General features: G+C 35.9%; 1 protein-coding gene across 2 annotated transcripts in view; it reads right to left on the reverse strand.

Annotated features, from left to right (window-relative positions):
• LOC124364612 (myosin-VIIa) overlaps positions 1–20,068 on the reverse strand; it is a 175,398-nt gene extending 155,330 nt beyond the window's left edge. For both annotated transcript variants that reach the window (XM_046820217.1, XM_046820216.1), the window contains exon 1: positions 19,915–20,068. The gene's annotated coding sequence lies outside the window, so the exon portion shown is untranslated. The remainder of the gene's footprint in view (positions 1–19,914) is intronic.
• Between the last annotated feature and the right edge of the window lie 418 nt (positions 20,069–20,486).

Raw genomic sequence — 20,486 nt, forward strand, 5'->3', positions numbered from 1 at the left:
TATATATATATGTGTGTGTGTATATATATATATATATTAATGAAACGACTGTTACTAAATAGTGAGGAATCTCTTACAGATGTACCACTGTTCCTTTAGACTTAATTTAATTTAAATCGGTTAAAACTATATGTTTTGTTAGTACAAGTCAATTTTCTTCCTCGTTCCAAAATAACACGACTTATACAGTAAAACGACATACAATAAAACCATATTAGGACAAATTAGTTCTAAAGGAGCCGCACCAAAATAGTCCATAGTGTTTCAGACGGTGTTGTCAAATCGCTGCTGAACTGTCAGCTGTTCACTGCTGTAGAGACGGTTCAGTGATTCTTCATACACGTAAAACTGGCAACAATGACACTGTGGGTGTAAAGGGGGGGGATTAAAACGAAACAGCCACCACCGGACTATTTTCGTGAAGGTAGCTATAGTGAGATATAATGTAATATTCCCTTTTCTACACTTTACAGACTAATTAAAATTACTAGATTGTGTATAATTGATATACCCTCTTCCCATCTATCTCCATTCCAACAAAAATAAATCCCCTGTCCAGCAAAAGGAAAAGAGTTGATGCAGCAATAAAGTAGGTACTGAGGTGTGGGATACCGGACAGAAGATGGGCAATGCAGAGGCGCTCTGAGCGTTTCATTTACCGACACAAATTGCGGGAAAGTGGCGTTTGTCAATGGATGATAAATCTCATACTCCAGGTGTAAAATTCGCGCAGATAAGGTTGTCGCTTCAGTTTCGCTGGAGAAAGCGACAAGAGAGGACGGGACAGGCGGACATCTAGACTGATGATCATAGTGATAGTGATTATCGGTCACGCAGACTGTCTCACTCTCTGCAGAGACCCGGGCCCGGCCCACGGGATCTCTCCCGCCGGAGGAGAGAGTAGAGATCCTGGGATGTTCAGCACAATCCCTAGCCGATTACTATACTATACTCTTTCTCACTTTACATGAGAGCCCTGCAGGGTGGAGGGCGGAATTGAAAAGTTACGGTTTTTTTCTCCTAGGACAAGAAGCTTATAAATTGTACTTAGTCCTAAAGGACCTTAGCGCTGCTTCCGGAGTGACAGGATATTCAGGATAGGTAAGATTAGGCGGTAGGGGCCTCTCAAAGTCATCTGCTCCCGGAAGAAGTGGAGGCCAGGTCTGAACCAGCATCTCCAGTCAAAGCAGGCAGAGGGTGGCACACCCTTGTTGAAGCTAGCAAGAACCTCTGATACTTAGTGAACGAACTCCACCATCTCCAACAGTCATCCCCCGCAGTAGACTAGACCTATCGAACTACCCTTGCACCCCACAATCTCGACATTTGCTGTTAATGATGCTCCTGGATATTCATAGGGTTGCCCAGATTTAAGTGACACGTCAGTTTTTGCTGTGCCCATTGTAGGTTCAACTGGAAGGTATAAACCAGCAACTGGAAGTGATCCCTCCTGGGGTATAACCGACAGCTAATTAACCATAAATACCTTTTCTTGAATCTCAAGCAACAATTCTGTTCTTTTTGTAAATTCGCCAAACAAGGCACGGCTTAGTAACGCAATGAAGATTTCACCAAGGAGCGAGGGGGAAAGGAGAGAGGGAGGGAGATGGTGTTTGTGTGTGTGTGAGAGAAAGATAGAGAATAGTATAACAACCACAAGTAAGTATGGAATGGTGCAAGTGTATGAGGATCATTACAAGTAATTACTAGAGAAATTATACATGCCATATATATCGCTCGAACACAATGTGCATCTGATGAGGCAATGAAACGCCTTTTCGTGTAGATTACACTGGATGGATGCTGTGTAACCGTGTCTTTTGTAGACTAGGTGTCTCTGATGTCGAAACGATGCAACAGTATGTATTTTCAGAAAGACTTTGACTCCAGATTCCAGGAGTCAAGTCTGTGACATTGTCAGATTCCAGACAGTGCACAAAGCGGAAGGTGAAATGAAGCTGAACTCGTCATTCGTATCATTTCTGTATTGCTGCTGACAGTTTGGGAAGTTTTCGCCAACTGCATGGCAAATGTTTAATTCACAACTTATTATTGTTATACAATGACCCTTCTTGTTTAAATGCAGTCGTTTAATAAATCCATCTTATGAATTTAACATGGACCTTAACTATATGAAGTGTACGCATACAATATATTTAGAGTAAAGCTGGAAAGTAGAAAAGTCTTATTCTACTATTTGATGTTTTTAAACATTACGTGTAACACCACAGTTGGCATAGAGGTGCACAACATAAATCTTTCAGAATACATATTTCAAAGTGTACAATCTATTTTAACCAATCTAAATTGTACTGAAAAAAGAGCCAGGAAAATAAACACTGATGCTTTCTTTGATGTATGTTACTGGTGGCATATAAGAGGATTTTGGACATTTGCTATCGTTATATGTTAATGAGGATATGAATGTATTGTCTTCTCCAGTAGACTATTGTTAAAACATCTTAAGACATAATGTCTGACAATGGTTTATTCCGGATATGACACTTAAAATACTAAATTAGGTCTCCAATCCGCGAAACGTAGTGTTCTTTTTTATCGTAAAATAGTAAAAGATGGCGAATTTTACAAGGAGAAGTTAAATAAGAAGCCCTCTCTAAACTGCCGGTTACTCGACCTGGGACCAACGGCTTAAGGGTTGACTTCCGAACCACCACCAACGACCGGGCAGATATAATGTTTAACGATGGAAAATTCCGAAATCCTATTTTAAACACTGCCATGCGGCCCGCTCTGTATGGGTATAAAGACCGTAGGAAATGTCCCGTTTCAAAGCCTAGTGATCCGAAGAGAGTGCGAAGACCTCCTACAAATAAAACAAAGGCCAGGGATGAATGAACGGGTTCGGAATCCTGTCAGATCAAGGAAACAATAAAAACAGTAAACTATAAATTCTATGAAATGGTAGAAGAACTCGTTGCTTGCGTGTAGCAATGGACTGCAATTAATTTTTCTCGTGCGTGTAGCACATGAAAAGTACTCGTTGAGGATTCAATGACGGCGACTTCTGGGAAGTGTCCGGAGATCGCGGCGAGAGGACAGTCCAGAGGACAGTCCAGAGGACAGTCCAGAGGACTGCAGGCGGGGAATCAGTCACAATCTGCAATCACCGTTACGCACCAGCAGTCTGCGAGGACCGGCGTGGTGGAAACTGTGTTTGCCCGAGCTTGACCGAAGAGAGACAGCTGTCATCTTTGTTTGCAGGATTATCTTCAGTTCCTTAGCAACAACGGATTTCCAATTTCTATTAATGGGTTGGGAGAGAAATTCGTGATTTCTATGTGTACTTTGTTTGAAGTTTATTTTTGACGATGGAAGGATTGTGAAAGGAACAGGATTTTTCCGGATATTTGCCATCGTTCAGTGAAACGAAAAAAATCAGTAACAATACGTTTCGAGATCTGCAATCTAATCTGATCTCTTCTTCAGGTAAATAACTAACCTAAGGCTTAATTACAAACTAGGCTAAAATAAACCAGTCATACCAGAGCATTGTGACACGCGTAAGTCAGGAATTACAACCACCATGTTGTGTGTCAACTTCACTAACTCTAAAACATGCACTTCATAAAAAACGAAACACAACACTAATTATTAAAACTGAACTACAGAATACAGGTTACAATACGTCTGCATTCGTCGATCAACCACCTACGTAGGTTAGGCGTGTCACAACGCTCTGATATGATTTGTTTATTTTAGCCTAGTTTGTAATTATGTGTTAGGTTAGTTCTTCTATGTGTAGATATAACATTTTTACTGAAAGTTTTACGGTTTGTTCTCTGGTTCGTGGTCGTTTTTGGACTGAACATAGTTAACGAATTAAGTATTGTCAGTTTGGTCCTACAGCTGAGCTGGTGGTCAAACATTAAAAAAATATGTCAAGCTTAAAACTATTAGATTGGAAGATAAATTGTGTACATAGAGAAGTATGTGTGTGTATATTTCAAGTTTAAATCCGTTTATTTGAGATAAATGTACGTTTCACATAAGCTTGCAAACAGATAACTAATTCATTAAAAATTAATTTACTTTATACTTTATTACAATTTAGCTTCGCAATGAGTCTTAGGGATAGACAGTCTTAACCTTAATTGTTATGAGCTAAAAAAATAATTAATAAACTACCCTACTGCTCGAAAATTAGATTGTCATTGGTTTGATTTGTTATTGGCCACTAAACTGGGTTACTAATTAATGATAATAGCTAAGACACAAATAATAGTCATTAAACAAGCTACACACTCTTCGACAACTATAATGATCTGTCGGTTCACCTTTCATTCGTACTCCTATTGGGTTACCTGTTCGAAGCTTATGTTTATCATCAACACTTTACTCAACTTAATCGTTTGAAATTTTAAAAAATTAAGTCCAAAAAATGGATGTTTTCAGAGTTAATAAGATGCAACAGCCTATAATGCCCAATTTGCTCGAGTATTACAGTAAATCCATACATTTTATGAAGTAGGATGGCAACAATGTTCATAAGTGTTATGAAGTGTTATTGAAGTTCATAACAATGTTATGAAGTGAATGAAAACAATGTTCACCTCTTTTAAAAGATTATTTATTATGTTGTGAAAAAGGTGTTAATTATATATGATAAAATCAAACAATACAAAAATCTTATACTTTTCTTGACCCATTTCAGGACTTTGAACTCTACTTAAAGTTTAGTTAAATAAATTATGGAATGTATATTTAGTACAGTTTGGCTTCTAGAATCTTGTGATCATAGAAAAACAAGTATAAATTCGGATACAATCACATTTTTTAATTATTCAATAATGTGGTGTCTAGATTCTTATGTTAATCCGACTTGAGTTTATACGTTTTACGACTTTCAGTCTACACATGCCACAGTTTAGTTGTGCTGCTTTAGATTTATTCAATGCAGCAAGCCAAATAAAAAGTTATCAAGTTCTTTATTCAAGTGGTTTTATAGGGGGCCGGTGAACATTGAGAAGTCCTGTCATTTTGTAGCGGATCATTAGAACTTGAGTACAACTTGGATAATCTCTATACTATATAGAAAGTAAACTTCTACGGCCTAATATCAGGTATTTATCGACCCGAGAACAATAAATAAATATCCTACTACTGAATTGAAAGTGTTCTACTCGAGCTTGTGGTGAATGCAGAGTAAAACTGGAGAAAGTAAACTTCTACGGCCTAATATCAGGTATTTATCGACCCGAGAACAATAAATAAATATCCTACTACTGAATTGAAAGTGTTCTACTCGAGCTTGTGGTGAATGCAGAGTAAAACTGGAGAAAGTAAACTTCTACGGCCCAATATCAGGTATTTATCGACCCGAGAACAATAAATAAATATCCTACTACTGAATTGAAAGTGTTCTACTCGAGCTTGTGGTGAATGCAGAGTAAAACTGGAGAAAGTAAACTTCTACGGCCCACAATATCAGGTATTTATCGACCCGAGAACAATAAATAAATATCCTACTACTGAATTGAAAGTGTTCTACTCGAGCTTGTGGTGAATGCAGAGTAAAACTGGAGAAAGTAAACTTCTACGGCCCAATATCAGGTATTTATCGACCCGAGAACAATAAATAAATATCCTACTACTGAATTGAAAGTGTTCTACTCGAGCTTGTGGTGAATGCAGAGTAAAACTGGAGAAAGTAAACTTCTACGGCCCAATATCAGGTATTTATCGACCCGAGAACAATAAATAAATATCCTACTACTGAATTGAAAGTGTTCTACTCGAGCTTGTGGTGAATGCAGAGTAAAACTGGAGAAAGTAAACTTCTACGGCCCAATATCAGGTATTTATCGACCCGAGAACAATAAATAAATATCCTACTACTGAATTGAAAGTGTTCTACTCGAGCTTGTGGTGAATGCAGAGTAAAACTGGAGAAAGTAAACTTCTACGGCCCAATATCAGGTATTTATCGACCCGAGAACAATAAATAAATATCCTACTACTGAATTGAAAGTGTTCTACTCGAGCTTGTGGTGAATGCAGAGTAAAACTGGAGAAAGTAAACTTCTACGGCCCCAATATCAGGTATTTATCGACCCGAGAACAATAAATAAATATCCTACTACTGAATTGAAAGTGTTCTACTCGAGCTTGTGGTGAATGCAGAGTAAAACTGGAGAAAGTAAACTTCTACGGCCCAATATCAGGTATTTATCGACCCGAGAACAATAAATAAATATCCTACTACTGAATTGAAAGTGTTCTACTCGAGCTTGTGGTGAATGCAGAGTAAAACTGGAGAAAGTAAACTTCTACGGCCCAATATCAGGTATTTATCGACCCGAGAACAATAAATAAATATCCTACTACTGAATTGAAAGTGTTCTACTCGAGCTTGTGGTGAATGCAGAGTAAAACTGGAGAAAGTAAACTTCTACGGCCCAATATCAGGTATTTATCGACCCGAGAACAATAAATAAATATCCTACTACTGAATTGAAAGTGTTCTACTCGAGCTTGTGGTGAATGCAGAGTAAAACTGGAGAAAGTAAACTTCTACGGCCCAATATCAGGTATTTATCGACCCGAGAACAATAAATAAATATCCTACTACTGAATTGAAAGTGTTCTACTCGAGCTTGTGGTGAATGCAGAGTAAAACTGGAGAAAGTAAACTTCTACGGCCCAATATCAGGTATTTATCGACCCGAGAACAATAAATAAATATCCTACTACTGAATTGAAAGTGTTCTACTCGAGCTTGTGGTGAATGCAGAGTAAAACTGGAGAAAGTAAACTTCTACGGCCCAATATCAGGTATTTATCGACACGAGAACAATAAATAAATATCCTACTACTGAATTGAAAGTGTTCTACTCGAGCTTGTGGTGAATGCAGAGTAAAACTGGAGAAAGTAAACTTCTACGGCCCAATATCAGGTATTTATCGACCCGAGAACAATAAATAAATATCCTACTACTGAATTGAAAGTGTTCTACTCGAGCTTGTGGTGAATGCAGAGTAAAACTGGAGAAAGTAAACTTCTACGGCCCAATATCAGGTATTTATCGACCCGAGAACAATAAATAAATATCCTACTACTGAATTGAAAGTGTTCTACTCGAGCTTGTGGTGAATGCAGAGTAAAACTGGAGAAAGTAAACTTCTACGGCCCAATATCAGGTATCTATCGACACGAGAACGAGATAAAGAGGTACAGCTGCTGAGTCCCCTATATATACACAGCCGCATTTGTAACTCACTGATAGGGTATACGATATTCTAACCCACTTCTAGAAGTGCTAGAAACACGGAAATTTGCACGCACGTAGCTTTTACCTTCAAACCTCCGGGAAAAGTCTGAAAACCGGATTTTTTTACTTTTAAATCCCTCAAAAAAATTCGCGAAGTTGCCATTTTTTGCCCTTGCAGGCTTTTCTTTGAAGCCCGATAGCGGGCGAACCGTTAGAGCTAGCTCGGATCTGAGAAAAAATCGTTAGTCGGGAATGAAGTGATCTACAAAAGAGGTCTAGTGGATTTTTGCTCTATCTCTATTGGTTTGGCCGCAAAATGCAATTATGTGTAAAATTTTCGCAATTTTCACTTAATCATTTACCTTTCAGGCTCGATAGCGGCCGAACTGTTGGTCGCAGCTCAAAACAAATTTTCAATGGGATTTAGAAAACAGCGCGATCTACAGCGGTAGTTTTAATTTTGTTTACACTAATTAATTCACCATAGCTGGCCAGTGCAGTCATTCCTCCCAAGCTCTTTACTGCCTAAACCAGAAGTCATAGATAAAATCCGACAACAGAATCCTCCTTCAATCTTAAATTTTATACAAGAAAGGTCCAGTCACTTTTTGTCGTAACTCCAACGGTTAAGCCACAAAACGCCCTCAAACTCAAAAGTTTGGTTAAATTTAAACACTCTACTTTCCACTTCCTGGCAAACATAATCTCGGACTTTAGTTATCACCCAATTCTTATTCTCCTAAATTTGCTATGACGTCACTTAATTTTTCCACGAAATACATTAATTATTTTAATATATTACACATCATTTGGCTGAGCGTTAGCGCAGCATTAAAAAAAAAGTAAAGAATGTCTTATTTTACCAGGCGAAGTTAGGGCTAAGAAGCCCTCTCTAACACTTAACCTGGGGACCAACGGCTTAAAGGTGACTTCCGAAGCACCACCACAACAACATACGAGCATACAACACACACAAACACATACGACATACAACAAACAACATACGACACACAACATACAACAACACACGAACACATACAACATACGAGAAAGAACACATTAGGGAAGACGTAACTTGAAAACCTCATGTCCGAATTTAACCAATAACCAAATCACTCCTATCCCCAAATGTTAAGCACTCAGTTTGGGGGCCTGGGGGCACGAGCCGAAGGCGAGTGTTAGAGCTATACTCTGAGAAATTAAACTTTATGGCCCAATATCAGGTGTTTATCGATCCGAGAACAATAAATAAAAATCCTGCCACTGAATTGAAAGTGTTTTACTCAAGTTTGTGAAGAATAGATAGTATTTTTCTTTCTTTTTTCTACTCAAGTTCGCCTATAACTAAAATTAAAAGAATATCACAACTAATCAAATTATGCTTATTTGAATTGTAAATTTAAAATCATCCTTATATAAGCACTAGCTGTTTCCCGCGGCTTCGCACGCGTCTCTTAAGCTTTGTCCGTATATTTCTTTGCCTTCAAATAGTGTTTGGATATTTTAATATACGTAACTACTGTGTTGTAATTGCAGTTTATAATGTGCAGGCGCTTTGATAACTTTTATATCTTGCAGTACAGCCTGGTGGTTAGTTACATCAATGGGCATTGCGTATAAACCTTCTACATAGAAAAATACAAATTTTCATAGTGATCGGTCCAATAGTTTCTGAGTCTATAAAGGACAAACACACAAACATTCATTTTTATATATTATGATTGCAGAAACAGTTTAAACAAAATTTGTCGTTTCTCTTAAGCTTACTCTATGCTTTAAAACTATAAGTGTAAAGAAATTTATATATAAATATATTTTTTGTCGCATTATATATGTTTACAAAGAACAGCTGATTAAAAATTTGAAAAGACTCTTTCACTTAATAACATATGTTTGCTGCAATGCATTTCTTACGGGTATTTCTGTAACCAGTGGGGCGGAATCCTGAATCGGGAAAGGGATAAAAAGTATCCTATAACCTTCTACAGATCAAGACGAACAAATTTAAAAAAAAATTAGGCGAATCCGTCCAGCCGTTTGTGAGTGATGCTGTTACACACGAACAGTTTCATTTTTATATATATAGATTACCAAATCTACGTAACACTAACTGTAACCAAATTACAATATACAAGACAGTGTTTATTTGAGCGGTCATCTTGGAATCATGACGTCACTTACTGGCTGGAATGCACTTAGAAACAACCGGTGTTCTACAGGCTCATCATATTTTTCAATAGCACAATTGCTTCTATAATAATTTTACATAATTACAAACCCTCCTTGTCACTTGAATAATTAATACTCATGCCTTGCTTTGTACTACTAAAACAAGAATTTCATACTCGTAGAATCATTAGAAATTATCAAACCGAATAAATTGTAAATAGTTTGTCCTGACTCGAGAATCTCTATAAATGGTTGCTGAGCTCAGACTCCTGACAGTGTTGGAATGCAGACGTCCCCCTTCCTCCCCCTACCATCACCTTTCTTGTCCAAACACTCCTGTATTAATGAGCAGGTCGACAAGGCAATAAACGTGCCATGGCGTCTTCTCGTTCCGCTTTCTTCAAGATCAAACTCCAGAGGAATGCATAGGTTGAGATGTGAACTAGTTTTAATAATGTCATTTGCTCCTTCAACTTGATAGTACTGCAAGTGAAAACACACAAAACTTAAAGATAGAACACTGAAAATTTTCTAAGTTCAATTACTCTCATCAAAGACGTCCGCGTATAAGCATGTTTCTATGATCGACATTCCTTGCAGAAGCATTAATGTTTTCTGCAAGAGTTAAATCCTGATTTATAAACACTTAATCGACTTTCCACACTAAATTTTTACTCGTCACTCTGTGTGGCTGTTGCCTCAAAATCAATGCTTCCCTCCCGACTGTCTGGTAACAGCATAGCAATGTGACCACCTACCACTTATCTACAGCCTGTGCAGCTCTGCACATGCTTCGAGTGTTACTGGTGACAGCGCAGGTTCACCAAGGTCACTACAACCTTGAACTCCGTTAGCCTCAGGGAGATCGAAAAGAGTGGTAGACCATAATCCCTCCAGAACCGGAATTTTCATTAAACTCCCTACAATTAATTACTACAATCTGATACCGGTCCTTACTGAATTTAACCGGTTTGTAGTCGTCTTCTTGTTCACAGTCCCAGGATGCCCAAAGATGAACCCAATGTGCAAGAGTTATCATATTTATCAGTGTTTCAGAGTACATTGTGTCCATAACCTCAAATAACCCCAAAATGGTATAAGTCAATATGGCTAAACTAGGTCATCTCCCACTCGACCAATCTTAGGAATTTAATTGATAATAGTTTACTCTATTATCGGGCCAGTTTCTACTGAAGCGTTATCTGTGACGATGTAGATAAGATATTCCGGCTACCAGATGGTTTGTCCAGCGACAAAACTGGTGCACCGATCTGATAAACATGTTTATCCGTAACGGACACTGACCTAGTTCTTTTATTGGTCCACAAACAGGGCAGCCTACTGGTTGTGCGTCAATGGTAACTTGTCACAGACTTATTGGAGACCTTCCCAATCAGGGGCTTCTTTTCAAACGATGTCTTTGTACAATTAGGTGTAATACAGACGAACAGAACAAAGAGGCAGACACGTCGTTACAATTGTGGTGCAACGGATCATTCCAGGAATTTTAAAGTCATAACCAACGCACGCTACAGTATTTGAATGATTTACGCGGCCATAATTCATAATGCCAAAGTTAAAAAAAAACTTCATTCACTGACTACCTGTGGCAGGGAACATTCCAACAAGCAATAGGCCGCGGCCCTCCACCCTTGTTACCGTCGCGTGTTAAAAAAAAATGAAAAACAAAAATTAGTTGGAACTTGATCATTGAACCATTTTTACGTGTCTGCTCTCGGAGATTTTATAGAAACGTTCACTTTGTGAGTGAAACTGAAGCGTTCATTGTTAACCTGGTGCAAAGTAGCAATGGATTCGGCGACTACATGTAAGCGACATTTCCAATATATTTAATCGAATACGTTAACTTTTAATATATTTTTTATGATCTGAAATTAAGTTCCAAATAAGTAAATATTTCCAGAGACATTTATGTTTGGAGACATATTTGTTTTGGTATTGGGTTTTGAGCTTCCTAGTCGTCGACTTTCTTTGGATCTCTTGAGATGAACATGCCTCCAGATTCCAAGAGTCAAGTCTGAGACAGCGTCAGATACCAGCACAGTTCCCTTAGTTAGTGCTTTGAGGAATATAAATAAAAGAAAACTGTCTTCTTTCCTGCCTGAAACGATAGACATGCATCTGTCAGCTCAAGCAAACCCAGTAGCAGAAAATTGAGTTTAGAAAATCCCTATTGTAAAATTATGTTTTGTAATATGATTTCTTTTTTGTATGAAATTATAACTTTCTATTTATAAATATTTTTGTTACTTTATTTTCGTCATTTTAATCTTGAGAAATAATAAAAGTTTTTTGGCCTGGTAAATTAGTGAAATACCCCTATGTGCAACGTCTATCAGCTTGTGATACTACAAAAAGATACAATTCGTAAAAGCCTCCAGCACTCCTCGCAGTCGAATTGAAAATTTAAGATGGAAATTTATCACATTAGCATGGTACATTTTGGAGTTAAGTATGACCTCTTACAATATCTCAGCAACATCCTATTTACGCACTATGCTTTTGGAATATTGGCAACGTTGCGAACTTTTCTGTACCAAAGGCTCTTTTTCATCAGTTAGAAAGAAAACCCATTATATTTAAATTAGGTGTACTATTTGACAACTGAAAGAGGTCAGAATGGCTGACTGGAAAATGTGGTGGCTACTAAGATAATGGAGCCAGGTAACAAACGTGTCAGCTTGAATGGGTTCCCGCTGAGCGATAATGAATTTTCTAGGAATTTGCCTACTTGACCCAAGTCTGCTTCAAATAAAGGCCCATAAACGTTTATGTGAGAATAGAGCCGTTTCTGTTCCAGACTATCTGCAGCTTCTTGTTGGCGAGAGTTGATAACTAAGTTTATCTTGACATTAAGGAGTTTTAGTTTAATATTGAGAAGCATCTTAAGGCTGACGCAGACAGCTGAACGAACCGTACTCCACGTCTCTCTTTTGGGCTTTCAGTTGGTCTTTTAGGAATGAGGCTTTTACAAACATAGTTAGGAATCGCACTTTCAAGGGATTCAGATCCCGGTATCAACTGCTTCTCTTCCACATTCGCATCTTCATGATTCTGTACTTATTAATTCACAAAGATATTGAAGGTCTTTCATTACTCTGTGAACATAGGGAGTCCTATGGAAACGAACAGCTAAAAAGTGACGTCTGAACCACCACCAATAGCTGAACTGTTTACAAAAATAGATTTGCTAAACGGTTACCCATCATCGGAGCAGGCATCTTCGATGTATTAGCATTGAGTCAGTATTCCTGAGGCACATTCATGAGATCTTGAGTCAGTGCTTCTGGAAGATAGAAGTTAATTTCTATCAATGTTGCTCTGATGATGGCTGTGCTGATAACGTCACAATCTTAAGAGTTACGCTTTCAAAATTATGATCGAAATAGCTTCGGCTTTACGTTATCTCAGAATGTAGCTAATGTATTTGATAGTGTGTGCAAATTTGGGACAGTGTGTGGGAGTGCCGATGGCCGAGCGGTCTAAGTCGTTGGACTTTGAGTCTGAGTTAAGTGATAACGCAGGTTCAAATTCTGTCTGTGACCATTGCACTTTTTATCAGTACCATCGACCTTGTACTGTATCGAGTCTCCTCCTTATTCTGTTTGATAAGATCCTCGCACAGGCCAGTGGTCCATGAGGACGGACAGAATAAGGCTTAAAAGGGGATCGGAGAAAACATTTGCCACTACTGACTTTTTGGCACACATAGAAATGCCAAATTAGATTATGTGACTACCCTCTACGAGCGGAGTTAAGTGGCAAGCGAGTGATTGCAAGCTTATTGTGTGGGCGTTAGGTAGGCTGGGTTATCCATTGCCACAAGTTCTAGTTTGTGTGAATGTTGTACCGAAGGCCGTTCTGCAAGACGTAGGTTTTAGACTAAGAGCTACCGAGTTAATTCTTAGTGATTACAGATTTTTTAGAGGTCTTTTCTTGTTGTTTAGGAAATCTTGATTACAGTACTCCAAGATATCTAAATAACACATAACTTCAGTTTCAGTAATATCACCGAGAGAATTGAAGATTTGAATTGAAATTAAGGCTTAAATGTGTCATCGTCAATAGCACAATTCTACACAAAGGCATGACAAACAAGAACTAAATTATGAATGTTACAATAATTCTATAAGGTTCTGTACCTAACTATATATTCTGAGTAAAACGGAAAATATTCCAGACATTGCGAGAAATCAGGAAGTCACGGATTTTTATGAAGAGAAATCAAAGCAGAATAATCATCTTTTTCAATACCCACCGCAAAAGGATTCTCTCAATTCCAGATACTGGTGTTCAATCAATATATAGACACTTACTGTCAAAACCATAGACAGTAACCATGAGGAAAATAGTGGCCATTATTCGAAATGTGTTTATTTATTCATAATCTGGGATCAGTTATGGCACTGACTTTAGGTCACTGTTCAGGTGAATTACAAGGACAAGTAAAATCTTTATATTCAGATTCTTTGGACGTTCTGATTTATCAACCTCACTTTTATGATAAGTCTTCAGTACATAATAATTATTTGATTTATAGAAAATTCTTTTTCATAGAACGAGTTAGAAAATTTCATATGTTCTGTTTACAAATCTCGGTGTTTTTTTTTTTTTTTTTTTTTTTTTTTTTTTTTTTTTTTTTTTTTTTTTTTTTTTTAAAGCTTAATATTAGCAGTAACCTTTACTTTAACTCGTTTGCGGTGTTAATATTTTAATTTCTTTTAATTCGCTTCTCTATGGTAACATTTTAAAGCTGGCGTCTTGTTATAGTAGAATCACTCGTCCTTGTTGGCTCGTTTGCAACAGTTGGCAACCCTGGATGGAAGATGAATTAACCAGCTGATGCGCCAACAAAGCAGACGTGCACAGTCGCGTGACGACCTTGGAAGCGGTCAGCTGTCTACCTTTTCTCTCTGACCTGGCGGTTGTTAAAAGAGAGAGGAACGGAATATATTGTGGTGTATTATGGATCTAAAACTGTGAATGCCAGTTTGTTACTTTTTATAGCCTATATGAGGGTCACTCCGAGAAATGTCGTTTGGTTTTATTTTGAAAACTAAACACCTCATAACGTCATCATTTATCAATTGATGTAATGAAAGTTCATTCATACAAAATAATAAAACTACAAAAGAGAAAGTCTTTTACTGTATGACATTTGATATACACATCGATTTCGGCTTGATGCTGCTTACATTTTTAACACCATATAACTGCGTACACAAATTACTAAGCTGCAAGTTGAAAATTGTAGTTTTAATGTCTAATGAGATTGGTAGGTTGTAATATATCTAACTTTGATATCTGTAACTTGTTAGTTGAAGATAATGTAATTATATTGTGTAGTTTTATATTTTTAAACATATTTGTTAACAAGCTTGAAAAATATAAAATTATCTGTTAAATAAACTACCGATACTTGTCCACATTACATTACCCAAAAATATTCCGTATCTTATTAAAATACACAGTTTTAGTGATATAGTCTAAAAAATATAAAGCAGTATTCAGTTTTAAATACGTATAAACTATGTTGTTACGTTTAAAAAAATTACTATATCTGGACTAAACACATTTCATTATGTTTTGGAAAAACTATTTTAGTCATAATTTGTATGTAAAACTATATATATATATATATATATATATATATATAAGTAAAACATACATTATATACTCCGTAGCGTTTTCAATAGATTTACAAACGACGTTTTTAATCTGTGTAGTGTAACTGATTATTTGTGTAATATTAATTACATTATACGTAGACCATATGTAGATTTGTTGTATTAAATGAGACTAAGTAGGAATAAAAACTGGACAATCTACATTTAATGCTTGTTAATCTAGGGTACAAAACCATTCAATAAATGGTAAGTTTCAAGATAAATGTAGACTTTGTTATTAATTTACGTAAGACATATTAATATTAATAATAAATTGTATACTATTGTATAAAAGTGTAACGGTGTCAGTCTGTTTTACTCAATCGCGTAAAAACTACTGGACAGATTGTACTAAACATATGCATGGACATTCTTAGGATCTCTTGTTAACACATTTGCCCATTCGTATTTCGAAAATCCCTCCGGGCCGCAATGGTCTTTAAAACTCCCTTAACACTCCATTATCCATTATATTTATGGACTTGGCTTAATCCAACAGATAGTACATGTGTTTATAATCAATACTGTCAGAGTCAAGAATAATAAGTACGATAATTTATACACATTTAAACAGGCGACAGTAGGTAAATTGTTCGTTGCTATTCGTCTATCAAAGTCAGTTACACTGTACAAATATCATATTATGTGCAGAAGCTTTTCATACATAGTCCGGTCTGCTTTTTACAACGTTTATTATCATTTATTACACCATAAGTGCGTTACCTGAAAAGCTAATAACTTTGGCTTTAGTATCTTTTAAACTTGGGATTTTTCTACACCGGCCTAAATGGTTCAATTGTTACTGAAATCGTTTGAGATATTCTATAAAATATCATGAAATATTGGAGATAAGTTTGTGGAATTTCAGAGATATTAATAAAAAATAGTTAAATATGAAATGGATCAAGAGATTGAAGTGTACTCATAGTGTCCCTGTTTTTCAAAATTAATTTGCGTGCGAAGCCGCGGGTAACTGCTAGTAATCTATAGTAGAGAAAGTGTCTACGCAGAATGAGTGCTGAGAAAGTTCCTGCCATAAGAAAAACCTGTGTCAGTAGGCTACATTTCCCACTCCACTTCAATGGCATGTGTTGATGAGACAATTTTTCAATATCTTAATTTGACACATTTATCAGATATAAACATACAATTTTGGTGAAAAGCTATGGACAAACAGGTTTGTAACTGTATATAACATTTCTTCAACCTGACAAATTATCTGGTGAAGTTTGGTAGAGTAACTTTATTATTTATAGACACGCTGTAGTATACGTCTTCTAAGAGTTAGGTCTACGACAAACATGATACACAACAATAAGGCGCCTGAGGCGCCAATCGAGAATGCCTTTTTACAATTACTATCCTTCACCAGCGCTACTTCCAAGAAGGTTCCGAGGGGACAAACTCTCCCTTTCAAATTTCGGGTAAAAATAATAAAAACCAACAGGAAAATTCACATTTATATAAAAAAGTTTAACATTGAATATTTAAACTTGTATGTCATTAACTCCACATTACAGGGTTATCTTTATATTAGAATAATGAATGGTCAACTAAAACCCTTTTTTAATTATTTTATTTCCAGACACGTGTTTTCGGTACTAAACAATCAAGTGTGTACATTACTCTCTAACTAAATAATAAACAATAAACAACTAAATATACACATGTGGATCCTTTAAACATAAATGTTAAATTTATATGACACAGTTGTAATTTTGATTAGTATTATGTATTTAATATTTTTATCTTTTCAAAGATTGGGTTTGTCTTATTTTTTTTTTTTTTAGATTAAAATCCTAAATAAACAAAGCTGTTCGAAAAACCTTTCAAAATTCAAAATTTTCCATCAGTTACCAAACAAGAAAGAATACATTTAAACTTATTGAAAACAAAGTAAACCAAAAAAATGACAAACAAGAGTTATACAAACAATCTGGAGTAAACAAAATTAACTGTAGTGACTGGGAAAGCTATTATGTTGGACAAACTGGCAGAAATTTTTATAAAAGCTTTGAAATCAAATAACATATCTACAATAAAATCAAAGTTCGCTGAACATTTGAAAAGAACATGGACATTTTGGATATCGGAAGGAAGAAAAATTAAACACGAAAGAGGAATTACATATATGTCTAAATTATATAACAAAGATCCTCACAACATATTAAATAGCAATCTAAAAAATAAGACAAACCCAATCTTTGAAAAAATTAAAATATTAAATACAGAATACTAATCAAAATTACAACAGTTTCATAGAAATTTAACATCTGTTTAAATGGTCTACATGTGTATATTTAGTTGTTTATTGTTTATTATTTAGTTAGAAGTAAATTTTCTTTTTTTATACTAAAACACGTGTATAAAATAAAATAATTTAAAAAGGGGTTTAGTTTACCATTAAACTTGTATATTTAATGACTCTGGTTATGAAAATCCAACTAAAAATAAATACGCTGATCCAGTACTTGTATCTAGGACAAGTTCATTGCAATCGGTTCATCGCCCCCATATCAGATCCGCGATCTTCCATGCATATCAATGAGGCCGTAATTATGTTCCAAATAGATTTATTCGTCCTTAACCCACTTTTTATTATTTTTTTTAATGCGTTAACATTTCTCTGTGTCTGTATTGTTTACTTGAATTTATTTGAATCTACTTTCTTATTCATTACAGTATTGAAATAATCAACTGTGGGTTAAAAACCATCAGTTGACTTTAAAAACTGAAATAATCAAATTTGGGCATTTACCTGAAGAGTTTAAGCTATTTCTGCAATTCTAGTAGACGTAAAATATCTTTTTCATAAATATAAATTTAAAATTAGGTTATTTCTATAAATAGGAGCAACGAATGCTCTAAAAAAGACCTCTGAATTCGAAAAAAATTACGCTACTTTATTAATTTGATTGAAATGTTGCATTTAAACTGTGAAAGATTAGCGAACTGGACAATCGGAAACCCTCGAATTTCCAAGATGCTCCATCCATTTATTAGAGTTTAATCAATTCGTTCACCTCAATACATAAGTCTGCTCTTACACTGAAACCCCAGTTAGTAAAGGTATGACCTCGAATTTAGTATGACCTCGAATTTAGTATACTAGTAAAAAACATGTAACATAGTGTTCACACTAAAAGATTTAAACGGGTTGTTATATTTATATATTACTAAAAAATCAGGGTAAAGGAGATATGGGCATGACACAAACTATAGGCATTTCTTATGAATATATTAAACGTTTCAGAAATGCCATAGTATTTAATGTGAGTTAAGAAGTCAACAAATTATATTTACGAAGAAAGTATTTTATTTTATTTTATTCGAATTTATACACTTTTATTTTTTAACACCATAGATTTTGAGAAACAATTAAACGAAATTTGGGAAAAAAAAACGATTAAACCATTGTAAATGTTATTATGTGTGTAGAATTAACTGTGTAAACAAACTGTAAAACGGGCGTAACTTTAAATCCAACAACAATTTTATTTCTGACATTAATTTAAGTTGTAATGAGGAAATAACAGCTATTTAATAGTAGTAGCAATTTAATAACAACTCCACCATTGAACTGAATTTGAACTTAGTAAATCCTTTATTCCCCTCTAACTTCTCCCCCCTCCAAAGTACAGAAATGAAGATGAGTACGTGCTCCTACCCTTACACATGAATACTGTATACCTTCCCCTCCCCTTCATTAGTACATCCAGAAATGAATGAGTCAATCATCTACTTACCTATCCAGGCGAGGTTAGTTACTAAATTAGCTAAGTAATGCCATTAATTCATGAATTAAGTATCCTAAAGAAAGTTAGGATATGTGATCACTGGAATCTTCTTTTATTAATTTGTAAGCAATTACTATCTTGGAAGTGAATATTTTTACGTAAACTTAGTATAACCGGCAATTATGAAAACATAGGTCGATCTACCTGGACCTTTTTTTCTCCTCGCCCTACCCAAATTCAGGAATGCAATTTGAGACAGTACAGTAAGTATCCTTCCCTCCTGGATGTCACTGTTTGTATGCAACAAAGACGAGCACAATTCACAATTTACTAGAGAGTTAATATGTGTTTAATTGAGAGAAAACAGAAATTGAAACTTAAAATGAAATCAGTTTTATTCTGACAGTGAACATGTTGCTTTGAATGTACCACGGCACATTAATAATTTTTTAATGATTTAAACTGAGTGCTGTTCGTTTACGCAATACATATAAAATGTCTAGCGCGGATCCGACCCTTAAAAAATTAAAAAAATAACAACACTTAAACTAACGTCTCGGCTTATGAGGCTTCAGAAAATAGTTAACCGACTAAAATATACGCCCCCATTCACAAAACCTCAAAGTAAACAAACGACGGGTTAGATTTCTCATTCGCCTTGTTGAAATTTGAAGTTTTAAGGTTTGTGAGGTTTAAGTTTAAATTTTCTGAGTAAATGAATAATTTAGGCTCTGTGTTGATGGCCACCAACAGAAATTAAAACTCCCTTTTTTGGGTTAATTTCCACATTTTAAACCGGAGAACACAAGTGTCCATTTCTTTTTCTGGAGTGACCAAAGACTTTAAAAAACTCGTATAGTTTTAAACTATAAGTTATCATAAGTTTTATTTTCAGTAATTATTATAGCAAATATAAGTGAACATCTTATAGTCGTATTTCATTTACGGCTTCTCAATATTAATATAATTAACAGCCACGGTTTACAACGTAAGTGCTTATTTTGACACCTGTCTCTGGCTAGTAGTAAGACGTGGTCAACTAAAGTTAACTAAATCTAGCGCTGCGGGAGTGGTAAAACCATAAAGCCTTACCTTTCAGAAGAAAATAAACTATCATAAACTGGGGTTATCCATTAGGTAAAATCACACAATGTCAGATTTCACGCACACCACCACATTTTTCACCGTAGCACAGAAACCGGGCTCACCACACCTGAACTTGAACTGAATCGTGTCAAAGTACTGCTATGTGCTATCTCACCTGAGGCGATGAGCGCGGTGGAGTGGACGCTCCTGCCACCTGTCGGCCAGGTGAGTAACTAGTGCTTCCATTGGTGGCACAGAGGGCGCGCCACTAACAATAGTTCACATTCTAGATTGTTGCAAATCGGGAGGACGGGGTTTGTCCAGACATCAGAGTTGTTGTGAACATCCTACACTAATTTAAAGACAGAACAAATACACACACTGTGTTAAAATGATCTCATAGTTTCAGGATTCCATTCAGGACACGGTTGATGAAAGAACTATAATTAGGTTGGGCAGGGCCGGCAACAAGGGGGGCAGGGAGCAAATGCACAGGGGCCCGAACTCGTAGAGGACCCGGGCCGACGAATATATATACATATTAAACATTCCTGTCCTTAAAATGTATGTTTGTTGTT

Source organism: Homalodisca vitripennis, chromosome 6, assembly GCF_021130785.1.
Source record: "Homalodisca vitripennis isolate AUS2020 chromosome 6, UT_GWSS_2.1, whole genome shotgun sequence".
Taxonomy (NCBI): Eukaryota; Metazoa; Arthropoda; class Insecta; order Hemiptera; family Cicadellidae; genus Homalodisca; species Homalodisca vitripennis.